The sequence below is a fragment of the Protopterus annectens genome, chromosome 10.part0 (genome assembly GCF_019279795.1).
Source record: "Protopterus annectens isolate FY-2018-M chromosome 10.part0, PAN1.0, whole genome shotgun sequence".
Taxonomy (NCBI): domain Eukaryota; kingdom Metazoa; phylum Chordata; order Ceratodontiformes; family Protopteridae; genus Protopterus; species Protopterus annectens.
In genome coordinates this window covers 1,282,944,866-1,282,965,418 of record NC_056744.1, presented here as the reverse complement: position 1 = coordinate 1,282,965,418, position 20,553 = coordinate 1,282,944,866, and positions in this window count along the sequence as shown.

The following is a 20,553-nucleotide window of genomic DNA, read 5'->3' as shown; positions in this document are numbered from 1 at the left end:
AAAGGAAATGGGAAGGTGATTAGATAGTTTATTGTGCCATAGTACAGCCTGCTGTCTATTGTCTAAGTAAGATTTTAACCAATTTATGGCTAGAGGTTCAAGTGAAAAGGATTTCAGTATATTTAAAAAGAGCTGGTGATTAACCATATCAAAAGCTTTAGATAAATCAATGAAGACTGCAGAGGAAAGAATATTTTTGTTACGGTTTTTGTTAATGCAGTCTGTAAAGGATAGCAGGGCAGTGGTGGTACTGTGGAAAGGTCTAAATCCATGTTGACAGTTGGCAAGTAAGTTATTTTGGAGTAGGTGGTTAAGTAGTTGCTTATGGATGCATTTCTCCATTATTTTTGCCAGAGGAGATAGCAGAGCTATAGGACAAAAGTTAGAAAACTCATTGGAGTTCCCACCTTTATGTAGTGGGATGATATGAGAAATGTTCCAGATAGATGGGATAGTTCCTTCACTTATGGTTCTGTTAACCAGAATGGAAATGGGACATGCTATGGCTTTAGCTCCTTTTTGCAGGTAGTCTGCCGGAAGTTGGTCAGCTGAGGGGGTGGTAGGTTTTAAGTTTTGGAGAAGGGAAAAAATAAAAGAAGTAGACACTGGTTGTAACTGAAATGATGGGGGTGGGCTTGTAGTAGAAGTAGGCAGATTTGAGGTATCTGGAGATAGATGGCTAGCAAGTGTTTGGATGGCATCTGTGCAGAAAGAATTGAAGGCATTAGCAGTATGTGTGGGATTCTCAGGGTTAGAGCCTTGTGGGTTAGGTGTGATAGATTGACCTGGGTATAGTAGTTTGTTAATGCTAGTCCAAAACTTTTGTGGTTTCTTTTGGTAGGTTTGCTGTAGTTGGAGGTAAAAGTTTTTTTGTCTAACAGGATGGCTTTTTTGTATTATTTCTAAGTTGTCTAAAGGTTTGGTGATCTGTAGGATTCTTAGTTGTATGCCATTTTGCCCAGGATTTGTTTCTAAGAAGGATTTTTTGCCTAGTAGCATTTGAGAGCCAAGGGGCAGGATTAGCTTTATTTCTAATAGAGCGAGTTGGGGGGTGGTGGTCCAGGATGGCTAAGAATGTGGAATCAAAGTATTCCACTGCTTCATGTAGTGGGAGAGATTTTAGTAGTGACCAATTGCATTGCTTGAGTTCTGTCTGGAAAAGTTCAGGGTTAAATTGCTTTTTGGTGCGTACAGTCCTGAAAGTGTTTGGGTAAGTTAGGTTGGTTTTATGTCTGATAATATAAGTTAGTGAGTGGTCACTTAGGTCATCTGGGAGGGTTCCTACTTTGTATGTTTGATGAGGAGTATTAGTAAGAATCCAGTCTAAGGTACTTTCTTTGTTATTGGGTTTATTAATTCTGGTATGGGAGTTAATAGTTTGTGAGAAGCCATATAGGTTAATATGGGTGGTAGGGTGTACATTACTACAGGACTTCCAGTCGATATTAAAGTCTCCTAGGACTATAGTTTCTTGTGGGAGATTATTAGAAAGACAGTTAAGGATATTTTCAAGGGTATTAATGTTATTTCCTGGAGGAAGATAGATACAGATAATATATATGGATTTACATGAATTTACCTGAAATTTAGAAACGAGTATTTCAGCACTATTGTCTGAAGGTGGTCTAAGGTTTACAGTGCTAACTTGTAGCTCTGCTTTATAAAGGATTGCTACCCCTCCTCCCTTTTTTTGGCTGTGCGATTTAGTCTAAGGATATTGTAACCAGGTGGGGTGACTTCATTGTCTTTCGCTGTAGGTTTTAGCCATGTTTCAGATAAACATAGGATGTCAGATAGGTGGACATCTAGGAGGGTGTGTAGGTGGGCAATTTTATTGTTAATGCTATGTATATTGAGATGTGCTATAGAGAGTGAGTTAGAAGGTTTGGTAGAGGCTTGGGTACTAGTGTTGTTAGGTTTGCACTTTTCAGTGGCAAGGGTATTGTTTGGGCCGGGGTTAGGATGAATGTCCCTGTCTAGTAAGGAGTGTAGGTATATTCTATTTTTACGGTGGTGAAGCTTACAATAATAGTCAAGTAATTTTCTAATATTTATATTGGTATACTTAATGTGTGCTAGTCTATGATATTTGGCTAATAGGTAGCAGGGTTTGGATGTGATGTTTATGAAGTTTAGAGAGATAGCTAATAGTGGTGTCAAAGTGAGTTTAGAGGGGAAGGGAAGGGTGGGGTATAATGGTTGTTTGTAGGAGGTTAGCAGATAGGCAGTAGTTAGAGGAGGAAAGAGTGAGACCAAGAGTAATAGTTGTATTTGGCGTGGGATGGGTGATATAGTCATTATATTGAATTGAAAAGTGGAAGAAGAATGGGATGTAAGGTAGTGTGAACAGGTAAGGAGATATATCAACAGGTGAGGTGATGCAACAAGGAGGGATGGGAGGTAAGGTAATAACGAGTGTGATGTGGCAAGGAGGGTTGGAAGTGCTAAGGAGGTGATCTGCAAGACTGGAGCAGATGTGATGGGGTGTGGTTTTAGAGGAATAAATGTAGGAGCAGTGGGGGTGGGTGGAATTTGGGGGCAGGGTAGGGGAGCAGAGTGAGCCCGCAGGGCGAACGGAGCAGGTAGAGACAAGAACCAGAGAGAGAAGACTGTTGAGGATGACAATCAGTAAAGTGTGAAAGTCTGCAGGTAAGTCTGAAAGTAAGAGATGTAGAAGAATGTTAAGAGGCTAGCAAGAATAGACTTGGAATGTTAGAGGAGTAATATGTGGTTAAGGTATGCTGGGACAATAATCAGAGAGTGAAACAATAATCAGAAGAAGACTGGGAACTGAATTAGGGAGATTTGGTAAAAAAAAGAAATTACAAGACAGAAAGCTTATATTATATCACTACCTAGTGGTCAATCACTTTATTGCAGCAAAAAAGTCTCCTAAGGGGATATCAGGCTAAGGGAGAGGGGGGAGATATCCTGGTTTGCAACAAAGGGGGTATAAATGGGGAAGTAAGGGGTAATTAAAATGCTAGAAGGTGTAGTTTGGCTGCTGGCTAACCCGGCTGGGAAGCTTGCCTAACCTAGCAGTAGCTTTATATTAATGTTATTGTTACAATTGGTAGTAGCAGTTACAACACATACTTTCACTGTCTTTCTTTTAAGGAAAAGTCTCTCAGGGAGCTGGTAGGTTAATTCTGTAATCTGGATTATTTTCTTAGGCGTCCAGCAGGGTACATTCAGGTGGGCGAGTGCAGGGATGTGCAGGAACACAAGGCTGGTACATGTAGAAAGAGAGAAAAATGTGGTGAGGCAAACAATACAGGAACTAGAGAGTACAAGCAAAGAGTTTTCACAGACATAGTTACTTGTGTTACCTCAGCAGGTAATCACGATATTCTATTTGTTTTTCCCCAAAAATATTGATTTCAGTTCTTTTCAGGTAATACAGCAGTTCTAAAATAGAATACATTTTGGTTTATTTATTTTATTCATTTGTTACCTGGGTAAGTTGACTAGGTACTAAAAGCACAGGGATGACCAGGAATACTGCCTGCTTAAGTGACTTTCTCAGAACAACACTGCAGAAAAAGGAAGGTGGAAGGAATAAACCCTATATTCTTGCCTAGAGAAAGCAGCAAATTAACAGCTCAGAGCCTTAATCCTCTGTTCCAAATGTCAGACTATGCCTCAACATAACCAGAGATTCCTGAACATAATCACGGATAATCCCATTATGCCATTTAATGGTTTCAGCATATTAAGAAAAGGGAGTCGTCATGTATTTTTACAGATTTCATCTTACTTTCTACAAGAACAAGTCTTTAAGATCTGCCAAGGTAGTGCTTTCCTAGACAACATATGTCTGAACATTGTTTTCTCTAATTGCCTGGAGCAGTATTGCAGAGATTGGGAATCTCAGTGACATGGAGACAGAACAAAATGGAAAACTGCTGTTTAAACTGCATTTTTAGCAATGGCTTTATTAAATATAGTGAAGGTGAACATGATGAAACAAAATACCCAAATTATATGTAAATAATCCTTGAGTTGGTGTGATCTTTGAGTTTCTATATATGAGTGCTGAAGTCCTGGCTGCTCAGAAACCACAGCATCCCAGCAGGAACATGAGTGTCTTGCAACGTGCATGCACTACATCTCATGGTCGAACTCAACTATGTGTTTGGGCATGTTGCATCAGTCATGTAGTGAGAGTAGCGATTCCTCCTGAATATTTAGCTGAGTTCAAGTAAGGTAAGTGGTACACCTTTAGGGATACAGTGTGTGGGGATGAGGGAGTAGGGCTTGGGACTAGATTTAAGCAACAATTGGAGAATTCTGGTTTATAGAGCAGGATAGGAATTTAGTTCTTGAGAGCAACCAGAAGAATTTTTGTTTAGCTTATAGAGGGGAGTTTTACAATATGAAGGAAATGAGGAATTTAGGTATAGAGAGAGGGTTGCAAGTTTAGAGTTAAGGACACAGTGCAAAATTTATGTTTATAGAGTAGCAGGGAAATTTTGTTTTCAGGAGTGGGATAGAAGAAGGAATTTAAGGTCATAAAGTGACTGGAGAATTTAAGCAAAGGCAGCAGTAAAGGGAATTTAGGCTTAGAGAGTGAGAGAGAGATTTAGGGCTGTTGTTAGGGACAAAATATTTTACTTAAGGTTAGGGACAGGCTGAGAGTTTTAGCGTTGGAGTTAGGTTACTGGGAGATCTATGTAATTTACTAAGGTCAAGTTGTTGGACGGCTTTATGATTTATCAAGATAGGGTTAGCAGGAGGTAGGAAACTTGCTGTTTAGACCAAAAATCACCCTGAAGTTAATGGCATGTCAGCACATGTAGTAAACCCTGTAAATAAAGGGACCAAGGTAAAGCTGCCCATGTGGGTGAGTGTAAAAGTGCACTTTTTATAGATCTTTGTAGTTTACATTTTACTTGGTACTGTTATGGGTAGTTTTGTTTTTGAGGGAATACTGCCTTGCATTCTACATAGAAGCAGTTTATTCTCAGGGAAGCATAGTAGAAGTGTTTTCAGAGATGTTGGAGGGTGATAAGGTATAATGTTAATATTTATGTTATTTCCTATGATATGCTCACACAGAACCTATTTTGGTTCATACTGCATTTCATTAAGTGAGAGTTTTAGGAGACTTTACTCAAAATTCCTCTCCAAGAATGAAGGTCATCTCTTCTTGTTTTCTTACAAGCCCTATAGCTACCAGAAAGAAAATACTGGCAGTACGTAATTATATTTCAGTCAAAATTCTATGACTGCTGCTACCTAAAGTTTAGTGAATGCAAGTTGTGACTCAAAAATGTGATTATTTTCAGGATGCTACATGCTTGCATATATCAACAGCAAGTATTTTCAAGTTTTTCCTTTGATCCATGCTAATACACTGAGGATCAGGTGAAGATTTGGAGTGACATGCCAAAGCAGAAGTGACAAGTCATTCACAGATTGATAGGATTGTAGGAAATATACGGGAATTGGGATTATGACCATTTACTCATTACAGTACCCTCCCTAAGACCATACTTTTTTTGTACGGAAGGCCAGGCAAGATGGGGTTGAATTTGTGAATATCCATTTCCCACTTGAAGGAAATTAATATATCAGACTACTTAATTTTCAGTGAGAATCTATCCTAGAGGTGGGGAATGTGTTACATTATGAACCTATTTCCCCACAATGTTTTATTTATCTGCTGGTGAAGATTTAGACCCCCCCATTCTAGTATATGTAAATCTATTTGATTTGTTGAGATACAAGAGACCCACGAGCACTGGGTCCTTAATGGCACAAAAGGCAAGGCATAGCTCTCCCCTCAGGAGTCTATAAGATACTGAATAAAGGGTCAGTGCTTCCAGTCTTTTCTCATAGCTTTTGGTTTTAAGCCAGTGGTCTTAGTTATGAACTTCTGGTGACAAAATAAGTTGGAAGTTTGCTGGAGAGAAAACCGTGTCAGGAGTGAAGAGAGACAGTAGACATGGCAATGAGGGCAAAAGGATAGAAGACAGTAGGAAATGAACAATGAGAATTTGCTCTGTTGAGGTATATTGGAGTAATGTAGATGTGTAGGGGGCAAAGAAGTTTAGCTTAGGAGGTACAAGAACAGAGCCATGTGTATTTAATGTGTTGTTTTATCAAGTTTCTGAATCTGGAAAGGTTAGTTTATTGCCTGATGGTGGTATGGATAGAATTCCAGATTTTGGAGATATAATTTGAGTACAGGGACAGACCAGCAAAGTTGCAGGTGTGAGTTATGATTAATAGGAACTTGTCCATGGAGTGCACTGATTATGCAAGGGTGTAAGGTTCTACTAAGGCTTGCAATGCAAGACAGTTTTGTGGTTTTCAGATTATATTACGAACAGTTGCTAGATAAGTGATAGAGAGACAATGTTTGAATTCTAGTCTGCCTACATGTTGTAAGGTTAGGCAGTGATGAGATTTAGCAGATTGGTTAGTGGAAAATTCAGTTATCAAGTTTAGCATTGTTCAAGGTTGGTGTAGATTGGGACAGCAAATATTAATGAAGGTAAGAGACATACTGTCCCCGGGAGTCATGAAGCTCAGCGCAAGCCCGGCGTTAGGCTTGCGCCGACCGTGCGGCGTGAAGATGGCACAGTAGTGCCAAATGCATATTAATGAAGGCGCGCTGCCGCCACAGCCATGTGCATAGGAAAGGAGCACGAGTGCATAGGGCGTGTCGAAGTGCCGCACAGAGGAGTGGAAATGTCAGCTGTTGACGTGCAACCTAAAATGCTTGCATATAACAATTTGCAAGCAATAGTAATCACATCTGTCAGTGTCCATGGATACCGAAACGTATGCAAAGCATGCAAGACAGTTCCTGCGAACACAAAATGAAGAAGCAAACACAAATGCACAGTAGGGAATAACCGGTCCCTATCCCGTGAACAAATGACATTGAAAACCGTGTGCCCATAGTCCAACGCGGGGGTAGATAGTTATACCAAGTTGAAGTGAAACGCATCATATGTTAGCGTGCCACCAATATGTACGTCCAGCCCAATGGTCAGGGTCACCAGCTGACCCATATTGTGAGGGAGGGTACACAGCTGGGCAGATGTGTCCATAACAAAAAAAACGATAAATGTAAATATCTAGCGACCGTATGACCAAATTATATCCCACAACACATGTAATAGTCACATACAGTAGGTATGTCCGTATTTCACATACCAAATGTGACAGGAAATAGAATAAGCATGTAAACAAAACAGAAGGAGCATATAAACTGCTACAACAATAAGGCAACATGTAGGCTGAAAGGAACAGTATTATCCATAGCGTTGACTGTGGGTACGTGTTGTCCAGTACATTCGGATATGTGTCCGAAATATATCCCATCCTGGACACAGGAAAAGGTGGCATCCTACCAATGATTAGAACAGTCGGCCAAAATCCGCACATCAGCGGTCCAAGCCGAACTTGTCAGGATGTGTCACAGTTGAATGGGTATTACCCGGGTATAACAACCATGTCATGAAAGTTAAGTATGGGCGTGTACCTGTGTGTGTGAGGTATAGCATGTGGAAAGTCAAACATCGCAGGGTAGTCCACACAACCATACAGGTACTTGACATATGTAGGGTATGCAATGTGTTACCTTGACCGTGTCATGGGCCATCAACTAAAGCAGTGATGGATGGAGTGTCAGGAATATGTGTGTGTGGGGGGGAGTGGGTAATGGTATAATCCTCCAAGGCAACACTGTGTCATATGCAGAATAGGTGAACCGGAGGTGTATGAGGGAGCAGCGGGTGAAGCAGAAAGAAACACAAAAACATGTATACACATCTGCAATACAACCAGACAGGCCATACTGTAGAACACAATCCCACAAACATATGAATATTAAAATGTGTGATACAAATGTACAGACATGTCACTGGCACATACCCACAGATTGGTCCTGATGGACCTGGCCATATCAAATGCAGCACACCTGGATGCATAATGGACTACCCAGCATCCCCTCCACAGCACATGACCCGCCCCCATACCTGAACGTCCACTAAATCCAGCCATACCTGGCCTACTAGTTTGGTGCAGCCACATCTACACATAGTGACCACTACGCATATGTAGTAGGTAGTGTCACCCTAGGCAGTTTCAGGATTGCAAACTATGTATCCCTTGCATGTAAAACCCCCAGCACATTTTTGTAACGCCAGAAGAATGTTCGTTATTGGTTTTGTTTTGGTCTTGTTCAATTTTTCGGATATCCCTCATGGGATAAGTAACCTGTGTAAACATTAGAATGGGTATGAAGACACGATGTCCAGTCCTGTACATATCTGGATACAAGTTGGAATGTGCAGTAGTGGTGCACGAGACTGTCCAGCCCTAGATGGCCATGCAGAACATACTACCCAGGATCAAACACCTGCCCGTGACACACGTGTCCCGACACGAATAAGCGAGAGAATATATTGCACACATTGGAATAGTGGCACATGGTATATGGGTGATGAAGGCACTGACGTAAACAGGATACCCCCTGATCCACTGTGTGAGAGACAAGTAATGTGTGTGTAGGTGTGACTTCATCAACAATGATAGAATGCCAAATGTCCTGTGATTGTAGGAAATAACTATGTACCATACTGCATGTAACAGTTGCCTAAAGTGGTCACGTCAGGATAGAATAAACGTAATTCGTACAAGAAACAGGCAAACAACAAAAGTGCCAAAGGTATAGGCTCACAGCTAGGAAACAAATGAATGTTCTAAACCTGCACTGACTGTGGCTATGTATTGGCCCAAACAATCTGGTGTCCCCAGTAGGGTTACTATCTGTCCCACTTTGCAAGGGATAGTCCCTCTGTGGACAGTAGTGTCCTGACAAAATATATTAAAAATGGCAAATGTCCTGAGATTGTAGGACATAATTATGTCGCATATGTTATGTAATAGTTACATAAAATAATTATTTCTGTATCTAAAATACCTAAATGTTAAAAGAAACAGAATAAGCAACTAAACCGCTACAACAATAGGCTTTTATGTAGGCAAATAAGTAAAGTTCTATCCTTTGTACTGACCGTGGATATGTGTCGGCCTGTAAAATCTGATGTGTGTTCCGAAAATGTCCCATCTTGGCCATTTGAAAAAGTGGCAACCCTAGTCCCCAGAATACATCCCAACCTGTACATATGACATTGTCAATGCTACCAATGGTCAGAGCATTCGCACAATAACTGACTCTTAACCACTCACAAAGCCAGTGACCTTTGGAGGAAAGATGTAGAATGAGAATGACTACTTACAACAATGAAGAGTAATAGATGCATTTAACTGTAGAAAAGTAGTAGTATTACGAATCTGTCAACACGTTCCAAGTTAATAGTACTAATATGTCCATGATTATCCCTGAGTTGTCATAGCCTTGTCCCTGTCACTGTAGAAATGAGTCCCCGAGTATCACAGAGGTCCGTACACATAAGTAGACCAACCAACTGTCACATCTGTTGACAGGACTATTGCATACCTGTAGTGAATTTATAACTGATGTCCAGAATAGTATTCATTGTATCTATAAATGAATTAAATAGTCAGATGGGAAGGGTAACATGTGGAAACGCCCCCCCCCCCACAACCTACATTATGTAGTGGAACCACTCCCCGTCCTAGATTATGTAGCGCCAACCTAATAATGTTGTCAGAGGAGCCCAAACACCTGCGTCTGTAAACACAGGTAGAATGTTAAAATCTGGACTAACTCTGTCCATGTGCTACATCTGATCTTTGAACAGTGCCAGGGCAGTTCTAGTCACCAGTCAGCCGAGCCTAAACCCAGACCAGCACATGAACACCCTGACAATCAAACACGCATATGTGCGAGGACTATAAGCGTAGGAGTTCTGAATATCCTTGGAGTGAGTAGACATGCAGCACGGGTCCAGAGCAGTAGGAAACAGGGAATTTCCTAAGTGTAGTACTGTGGTTTTCCCAGCAGGAGAATGGATGCCTGCTGTGTAAGGGAAGCGGTGAGGCGTATGTCAGAGTAGCTTTGAACCATGGGTATACATATAAATGAGCCAGAACAACAATAGTGTAGTGGTTACAGCATCCACCCAACGTAAAGGCATTCCCAGTTCAAGTACGACTATAGCACATATTAATTGTGTAATGAATGCCTCTGTGCTGTAAAGCCAACATTTATACATGTAAAGGTGACCGCGTTCGCATGGGTCCGTTAACCGGATTCCATCAAAGTGGTACTTTCATAAGGAATAAGGCACATGTAATCCCAAAGAAGTGCCTGTAAACATATGTAGCTCAGAATAAGGAGATGCAAGTGCGCCTGCGCGGGTGTACGCAGCTATTAGCATAGCAAATGTATGTTGTCTTGTACAGCTGTAACTTTTATATATATAGATAGATAGATGTGTGTATAGATAAATATCCACAGACATAACAGAAATATGCAATTATATATCAACATATATCTATATATACACATATATGCATATATATAAATATATATATATATATATATATATATATATATATATATACATATACATACATATATATAATATATATATATATATATATATATATATATATACATATACATATATAGATATATATATATATATATATATATAAGGAATGTCGAAAGATGAAAGCAAACATAAGGGTTGTGAAGGGAATCCAGAGCAAGTAAGGAATTATAAAGTGCTCTCAGCGTATGTCACATAAAGCTGCATAAGTGTGAGTAGAGCACCGCTCTTCACACCAGAGGCAGGGTTATACCAGTGGCCATAACATCTTTGAAGTACTACATCAACATTGTAAACAGATGGAATGTAGTACATGTTGCGACCACCTACACTTGTAACCCGCAAATCGTTTGTAATCCATAACACCAGGAAAGGCACGTATGTGCAAATATGAATGGATGGTGAGCCTTTGAATACATGAGGTGGTACAAAATGTGCGTAGGGCCCCAACGCTCATGAGAGGGCAATGTGTAAAGGTGTGTCAACGCTGTGATATCAGGTGCATAATGGCTAAATTGCTGGTTGGAGGGATACCAGTGTACGTCAGTTCCCAGCTTTAAATACCAGCACAGTGGTGTTGGACGTCCTAGCTTTCACAGCTTACATCAAACTGTCTGGCCTGCTGTAGTCTGTGTACATTGTAGGGGGTTGGGGTCATTCACTGGGCATATCCATAGGCCATCGCATATCATTTGTCTGTATTGGTCCACATCTCTCCAGCTGCATAGAACGTGTGTGGGCTGTACGGAAACACATGATGGTCAGCCCATAATCTGCAGTGGGTTAGGACACCCTGTGTACTACAGGCTACCATTGTGACCCCCGTATGTGCTACAGAGGTCATGGTGCCACTATGGATGTGTACTGTCTGCTGCCCTAACATTTGGCCACCACAGTCACTTGTATGCTCATATACATACCATAGCAATGGGTAAATACACATTCTAATACAACTGCCACTTGTTAGGTCAATAGACATACCCTGGGTGGTGTTCTGGACTTGAGGACAGTGCTGGAGGGCTGCCTATGTCGGATGCACACAGTGCACCTCCTATACATGGCCAAGCACAGGTAGTGTCATGTTTGGCATCCATTGTACTGTGTGCGGGTCAGAGAGGGAAATCTGGGTACCTACTGTGTCAGTGCATATGCCTTGTGTTGCCTCTTTGCCAAGGGCAGGTCATACTGTGCACGGGCTTTCGCCGACTGTGCCCTGATCAGGTAGTTCCTTCACCAAGTCACACTGTACCTGTACAGGCCTTGACAGTGGTGTTGGGCTGTGTGGCCCTGCCCCATGTTGTTCCTGCTGCAACTGTTACTGCAGGATAAGATTGTGTAGCATAGCAAATACCATAACAACTTGTATGCATGTAGCTTGTGAATACTGCAGAGCACCAACGGATGTGTCCGGATACCAGAACTGTGAACTGAGCATCCCAAACACATGCACAAGTATATGTCTTGCCTGTGCATCCGCCTCAGTATGGTGTGAGTGTTCATGTGTGTGTGCATTGCTAATGGGTGTCATCAGCCACGACACCAGTGTTTACCCAGCATCCCCCACTAGGAGACTGTAGGGGATGTCCATATTGGCATTGGTGTGCTACAGCTGTGTCAGAAGCCATATATCGGAATCATCATAGCTTCCAGGGCAGACAGCACACACATGCAATCTCATGCCCTGGCCATCGCATATGGTCTAGCTGTTGGAGGGTATGCCCCTGCAGTGACTGTAGGCCCTACCCCACTCACCGGGTGATGCTACGATGTGTATGTGTGTGCAGGCTATAGCACCCAGTACCCCAGGGTAGTCATCCATGTGGTTGAACAGATGCATATTGCTGGTCTACTAATCACGTGTGTTGAGGACATGTACGTGCTCACTAGCATGTGTTGACATGGTGCCTGTGAACTGGTGCAATACTCTGGATGCAGATGCCTGTGAGATACCCATGATATCCTCAGTTGTGCTGTGTGAGGTACCTGTGGCTAGTACACCTAGGCCAACACATACCGTGGTATCCACTGTGATGTGTTTCCCTCGGCCTGTTTGATGTGTCAGGTGTGGCAGGCACAGGTCAACAAGCTGCTGTAGGAGGTCTCTGTCCACCCCATAGTGCTCCACCATCCCCAGCCCATGTAGCCCCTGGTAAGTCACCCTGGGTCTATAAAGTCTTATGTCACCCCAGTAAGGGTTGTTCGGCAGCATACACATCCTCACTGCCCCAGCCTCCTGCACATGTTGGTATAGGTTGCCTGCTGCAGCCCGTCTCATTTGGTTGGACTGTGTCATGAAATGTCCCCGCAGGTATACACCGGTGGTATAGAGTGCGGACAAAACCTGTGTGTATGCTGCTTGCTTGCATTACCGTACTGTTCAGGTGTGGGCTGGCCATGTCATCTGCTGATTGTGCTGATCAACACCTGTTTGTGCAGCCTGTACACCCTGACTACCCCACCACTGCTGTCATCCCTCCCAATGTCACCAGGCAGGTATAGACACATGCCTAGCTTAGGTGTGCTAAGGCAGGAGCACTCCTGAGGCACAGTTCTGCAATGTACGTACAGTATGCCTGATCCCCCTCCCATGCTGTCAACTATATTCAAGACCTGCACCCGGCTGTCTACACACATACACTCCAGGGACCAGCATCACACCCTGGTGATAAATGGGATACATTATTGTCAACCTCATCTGCATAGTATAGTCTTCTAATGAACAGTTATATGACCCATACTGAACCTCCAAATTAATAACCACTGCTCAGTGTCACTCAGATCTGTACACAACTGGCAACAGGTGCCTTACTATCACAATATTCGATGTCCCATGGTCTTCCCAGCAACAAAATAACCGGTGTCTACACGACTACAACCCATGACCCTGCACACTACAGACGATGTGCATTACCACCACGCCATGGCAGATATACATAGATCCCAGGTTATCACGTACAGATCATCCGGTACAAACATTCCATAGTGCTGATATCCCCAGACATACATGTTCACATCTATGTCCACCTCTATATCTACATATATCATATATATTATTTGAATACATATATACACGGGCATATATATATATATATATATATATATATATATATATATATATATATATATATATATATATACACACATATACATGTACACACATATGTAGATATGGCATTTATATCACAACAGCAGACCACATGACAGCAATGCATTAGACAGGAATGAAAAGGAAACTACATGCGCCACCTGCATCATGTAGAGTTGTTACTATCAAGGCACGTGTGTTTTGTTGCGTCACATGGGTCAGACCGTATCAATGGTAAGGGTAGGGCTGCTGACAGTTACTCACCAGACCTATTGGTGAATGTATGTGTTGACAACCCAGTGTCTTGGCAGAATATGCGGGCTGTGGACACTATATAGGTCAGCAACAAAACACACTGAACACATCCCGCAGCTAGACACCCACAGATACCAACACATACGGTATAACTGCCAAACTCACACAACTGCCATGCCTTGGAATCGAGCACCTACCTGTCTAGTCTACCACACTACAGCATTATGCAGTAACAGAATGTGCTACCAAGTTCCAGCATCACCGCACTCCCACAGGCATAAATCTAGGTGGATGACATAATCCGCAAAGGCAAAGACGCTGATAGGGAATGTATGGGGAGTGAGCCATCTAAAAGCATTACTCTGTCCCCAGGCAGCCGGACACACACACACACTTGGCAGGGCTGGGAGTCAAACATACACCTAACTACCTTATCACACTACAGCATTACGCAGTTACAAAACGCGTTACCAAGATTACTGGAACACAGCACTCCCAGAGGCATACTTCTACGTGGATGACATCATCCGCAAAGGCAAAGATGCCGATAGGGAATGTATGGGGAGTGAGCTGTATAAAAGCATCACTCTGTCTCCAGGCAGCTGGAAACACACACACACACACACACACACACACACACTTGGCAGGGATGGGAGTCGAACATACACCTAACTACCTTATCACACTACAGCATTATGCAGTTACAGAATGCGCTATCGAGATTACTGGAACACAGCACTCCCAGAGGCATACTTCTAGGTGGATGACATCAACTGCAAAGGCAAAGATGCCGATAGGGAATGTATGGTGAGTGAGCCGTCTAAAAGCATCACTCTGTCCCCAGGCAGCTGGAAACACACACACAGACACAAACTTGGCAGGGCTGGGAGTCGAACATACACCTAACTACCTTATCACACTACAGCATTACGCAGTTACAGAACGTGCCACCGAGATTACTGGAGCACAGCACTCCCAGAGGCATACTTCTAGGTGGATGACATCATCCAAAAAGGCAAAGATGCTGATAGGGAATGTATAGAGAGTGAGCAGTCTAAAAGCATATTACTGTCCCAAGGTAGACATAGACAAACACACGGCAGTGGTGTGAGCGGGACAACTGCCTATCTACGGAGCACTATTACAACACTACATAGATACAAGACACGCCACAGACAGTACACCCTTCAAGACAGTCAACCGGTGTGTTCAATGTAGGAATCCATCCTGACGTGGGGTATGGAAATCTGTTGCCTGGATGACCACCATCGCTATACAGGATGTCAATGGCCATGCCCTTACACAGAGGCACATCACTGACACAAGGTGTCACTGGGCATGCTCACACACTTAGAATCACACGTCCGTTTGGAATGTACTGTGTGTCATCTATACAACGGTGTAATGGGCATGCTCATGCACTTAGTAGAAGCGAACAGTTGTCTTGCATGCACACGGATTCTAAACATGGAAGGGCACAGTTTGGAATGTACTGTGTGTCCATCTACACAACAGCGTACTGGGCATGCTCACACACTTAGTAGTAGCAAAGGGCTGTCTTGCATGCACACGGATTCTAAACACGGAAGGGCACAGTATGGTGTTACTGTCCCCACGTACATGAAGGCCACTCACATGTACTGACCAGTACACACTCAAGAGCCATCACAGATGTCTGAGGTGCAGATCACAGAGGTAAATGCCGCATTCTACTATGTAGCCCTCAGACATCACCATGTCCTTGGACCAGCAACACACATCCATACATTACCACAACACCATGTGACTCATGACCAGTGGTCTGTACATAGGTCTACAGCAACTGTGCAGACTACACATGTACTGACAGGGTTCCATCATGTGTTATGCAATGCAATGATACCACTGATCATAATCAGGTCGGCTCTACACATAACAGGGGCCCTGGGTCTTACACAACTGTAACAGATGACCGTCGCTGTACACCAAAGAACACACATGTTTGGATACGACATACATGTAATCGCAGTGGATATGTACATGGACCACACACACACACAGCACATATGTACATAGCAGAGCTTTTGCTGTCCTCTGTGCAGACAAGTGGCTACAGCAATCACACGCATGCACATGGAAGGTAGGTCCATGGTTGTTGAATGCTAACAGTACATAAGGTAGCAATGTTGACCAAGGTAACATTCCCTCTGTACTAGTTACCCATGACAACCATCATATCATACAACAGTCCATGTGTTATGTATGTCATCACACATGTCCACCAATTGTAATGCATACAAACATGGCTACATGACAGGCATGTAGGACCAACACACATGTACATGTAGTGGTGTGCATGCAGCTACCATGCATGCACAGTAGCTGATGTATGTAATTCATCTGTGCCTAACTACAACATGCAGTTGCAATGCAGCCCCATCATTGACACCTGTATATGGTGAAATGCTGACAGTACGGTAGGATGTACATCAGGTATGGATGGATGTGTGTACATAAAGTGGTGATCCACCTTTGCAGATGGATGTTTGCCGAAGACGGCTCACAGTGTGTCACAAGCCATCCTACCATTACATGTGCAAACAGTACACTATGTTACTGTTACTTGACGGTGAAGACATACAACCTACACAGCAGTCAGGGTGTTACTGACTGTAAGTCACTTGATATCTGTAACACTTACATCCTCCCATGTGCATATAGCAGCACAATTGCCGAAGGTAGTGTTGGTACACATAATGCGGCCAATACTGCTGCATGTCTTTCAGACGTATCATCATATAGCAGGTGTGTCATTCACATTACTGCCATGTGTGTTTGCTTGTGTGACCATATATGCCAAATATGGTGGGGAATACATCCCAATTATTACACACCCCTGTACACTGTTGTAGAGATCTGTACATACTGCAGTGTGGAAAGCATGACGTAGGCAGGGGTGGTGTGTGTATCACACACATGTCAGCTATCTGTATGTGAATGACATTTGTGGACTCCACAGTGTGTGTGTGTGTGTGTGTGTGTGTGTGTGTGTGTGTGTGTGTGTGTGTGTGTGTGTGTGTGTGTGTATGTATGGCTGTCTGGTGCATAGAGTGAGGGTGTATGCTACCATACAGAACAGACAGGATCCCTAATCCCTCATGGTGATGCAGTCTACTACCCTGTTGATGCCATTGGTCTCAGCCTTACTGGCTACCTGTACATGTTCATTCTCTGTGTCACGTCATGTGGGTGCACAGTACTATGAGGGTGATTACCACATAGGTAGGGGTCCTCACCTCAACACTATTGAGTGTGCGTTATAGTATTGTTGACCCCATGAGTGTGGGCTTGTTACTGTGTGTTTCAGTGTATGTCTGTGTGTATTCTCATCCTGTAATGTGACAGGGTATTACTGCTACACAGTGAGGCCTCATGCTATCAAGTGGCCTCTTAACGTTATCATCGGCCAGACCACTGTGTAAACCCCCCGCACCATGTCAACATACCTGTGATGTGACCTGGTATGGATGTCACGTCTCTAGCCACTGTAGCTTATTAAACAGCCCACATGCTTCTGGATCAGTAGATGTGTGGACATCTGTGGAATGGTAGCCTAACAGTGAGGTTGAGGCTATGTATAGCATGCTGGTATTGCCATACATGCCTGTGAGTACTCCACATTTACACATGTGAAACTGCAAACACTGCTACTTATTGGCACATGCAAGTAGACCTTAAGGGGGGAAGCAGGGCATCATTACCAACATGCTGTTACTGTTGTTACCAAGACACATACTGTGAACATACAACAATACACTCCAACTGCAAACACTGTAACGTAATGGCACATGCAATTGGACCTTAAGGAGGGAAGCAGGGCATAACTACCAACATGCTGTTACCATTGTTATTAGACACATACTGTGAACATATAACAATGCATTATAAACCTTACTACATGGTATGCCTGGTGCGTGTCAACAGTACACAACTAATGTCATATACACTTATCTCACTATTCTGTTCACCCTGTGCATCAGACCATATGAGCATGTCCCTGCACCAATGGTGTGGATGACAGGGATGTGGCACAGGCATCATCATATGCACAGGGTGATAATGTTTGCCAGGGGCATAGGCTGCACTAGTGGATGACATCATGTGTGTGGGTAAGGTCCGGTGATCTGATTGGACATGTGTGGTCGATATGCATGTGGGTGTTGCGGAGTCCTACAGATGTTTCTGCTGTGTGTGTGTATGTGTGCACACAGTTCTGCCTTTTTTCAGGCCTACACAGGGGTATTATTGACAGCTCCAGATTGTACAGACCAGGATGTACAGCTCACTGTGTCCAGCCACGGCCACGTGACCTGTGCCTGCCAGGGGTTGCACGGGCACTACCAGGTGGAGGTACAGATTGGCTACTGTCTGATGACACTTGTCCACTGGAACCGTGTCCCCGCTGGGAGCGTCCAGGGCCATGTCCCCGTGGCCTGCTGTGTCCTGATGTGGACAGCGCAGCACCAGCTGCACTGCTACTGCTACTGGCACTATGGGAGCAGGCATGTGAGGTGGCTCATTCACGTTGACCTGCACTAGGTGGTGTAGCTAGCCTGCGTCCACATGGCCTATGCCTCACTCCTACCAGATGTTCCAGCGCAGACAGCTCACGCTCGTGGATTGCCATGCCACGGTCAAGGATTCCAACCATGTCACCCATTCACCTGTACAGAATATCAGCAATCTGCTGTTGAGCATTTGCCAGTGCCTGGATGTTGTCATTTAGAGTACGGATAGCAGCCCTCTGAAGCCTCTGCCCTTCACTGTTCTGCTGTACAGCACGTGCCTGTGCCGCCATTACAGTCTGGAACATGCGTCTGGTGACACCAGCTGCTGTGCTCTGTCCTGCAGGTCCATGTCTGCCAGAGGTCCTCCTACAAGCAGCACTGGCCACATGCCTGTGTGGCACATCTGCAGTCATTACACTGACACCATGGTGTGGAGACACACCTTCAGTAGCCACCACACGTTCCTGTTCCGAGCTAACACACGCTGACTGTCCTTCCTCTATGGCCACTGGTGATGGGGTATGTGTTGGCATGAGAACTGTGTGCAGGGAAGAGGGGGACATAGCTGGGATGGCAACCACTGGCACAGATTCAGCCCCTGACAACCCTGCCTGTACCTCATGCATATGTTCATCACTGCTAGTATCTGTGGGGACACTAACATCAGATGGACCGCAGGAGGGTAACGCACCTACATCACCTGTGAATGCAAAAAAAGACTCTACATTACAATAGACACACACGGACACACGGACACACAGACAGACACACAGACAGACACACAGACACACACACACACAGACACACAGACACACACACAAACACACAGACACACCATGCATGTGATTTGACAGACGGCATGCAGCATGCATGTGATACAGCAGATGGCATGCAGCTCAGACATTAATAGTGGTAGTTAGCATACCTCCCTGGGTTGCACACAACAGCAAGCAGGTGTCATATCAGTAGCCATGCAGTTCACACAATCATGGTAGTAAGCATGCATCCCTGTGATACACCATGTGGACCAGCACAGGTTAACAGTGCACATGACTGAAGTGACCTTGACATGTAATCTGCTGATGTGTGCATTGACATGCATACATGTCTGACACAATGGTGTCCTGACACATGTACAGCATTGTAATGGGTATCACATTGCAGTGTTGTCTGTATGCCCTATGGATAGAATGCACTTTTAGCAAATGTGCATGAGCATTGAAGGGTAGTGTGAGGTGTCTACATTGCTATACAGTGTGAAGTACAGACACTGTGCCATTGCATGGCATCATGAGGCGCCTATAGTGCTATACAGTGTGTAATACGCACACAGTGCATAGCCATAACTGCGTGCATACACATTACATAACTGTGGATTGTGACCCATGTCGCTGAGGTGTATACACACCAAACCATGCTGTGTCATCTGACAGGTCACTGGAAGACCTATGGATGACACCCCTGCACAACTACTACTACAAAGTCTTAGCTGCCTGGCAAGCATGTCCACACATGGCAGACTTGTGAATACACCATGTCCCACATGACATTAATGTACCACACACACGAGATGCACGGCTGACAGTGATGTCCTACAGCAGCAAGGGAAATGTACGGTATCTGTGGCCTGATGTGGTGTTAATGTCTGTGGAAGCTGTACAGGTGACTACTGTCATGCTATGACACAGTCATCATGTTCAACACATCTTATATGGTCGAATTAAGTGACACCTCCACTAGCTGTGCACAGGCGTTTAGGATGTCCAGTGTTCCACATCAACAATATAATCAGTCAACTAAGGCTATAGTTGGACTATGTGTGGACAATGTGCAACAGGGTGTATACACATCACAACTACTGTGTGGCTACATGTCTCTGGCCATCCTCCATGGCCATGTGTGAACATGTGTTGGCCAAATGTTTGTGATGGCCATCTATCTCACATGTCTGTGTTGTCCCATATGACATACACCCATAGATGTCAGATATGTCACTGTCCACAGGGCTATGCAGACAACGGGTTGTATGTTTGGTATGTGGGGTATGTACTATGGGATAGTGAGACAATATTGCAGCCTGAACACTACATGTCTGGGACATTTCAAATGGCACATCACAATGTGTGCACCCATTGCAGGATCATATTACACAATGGTGACTCTTGTGGGC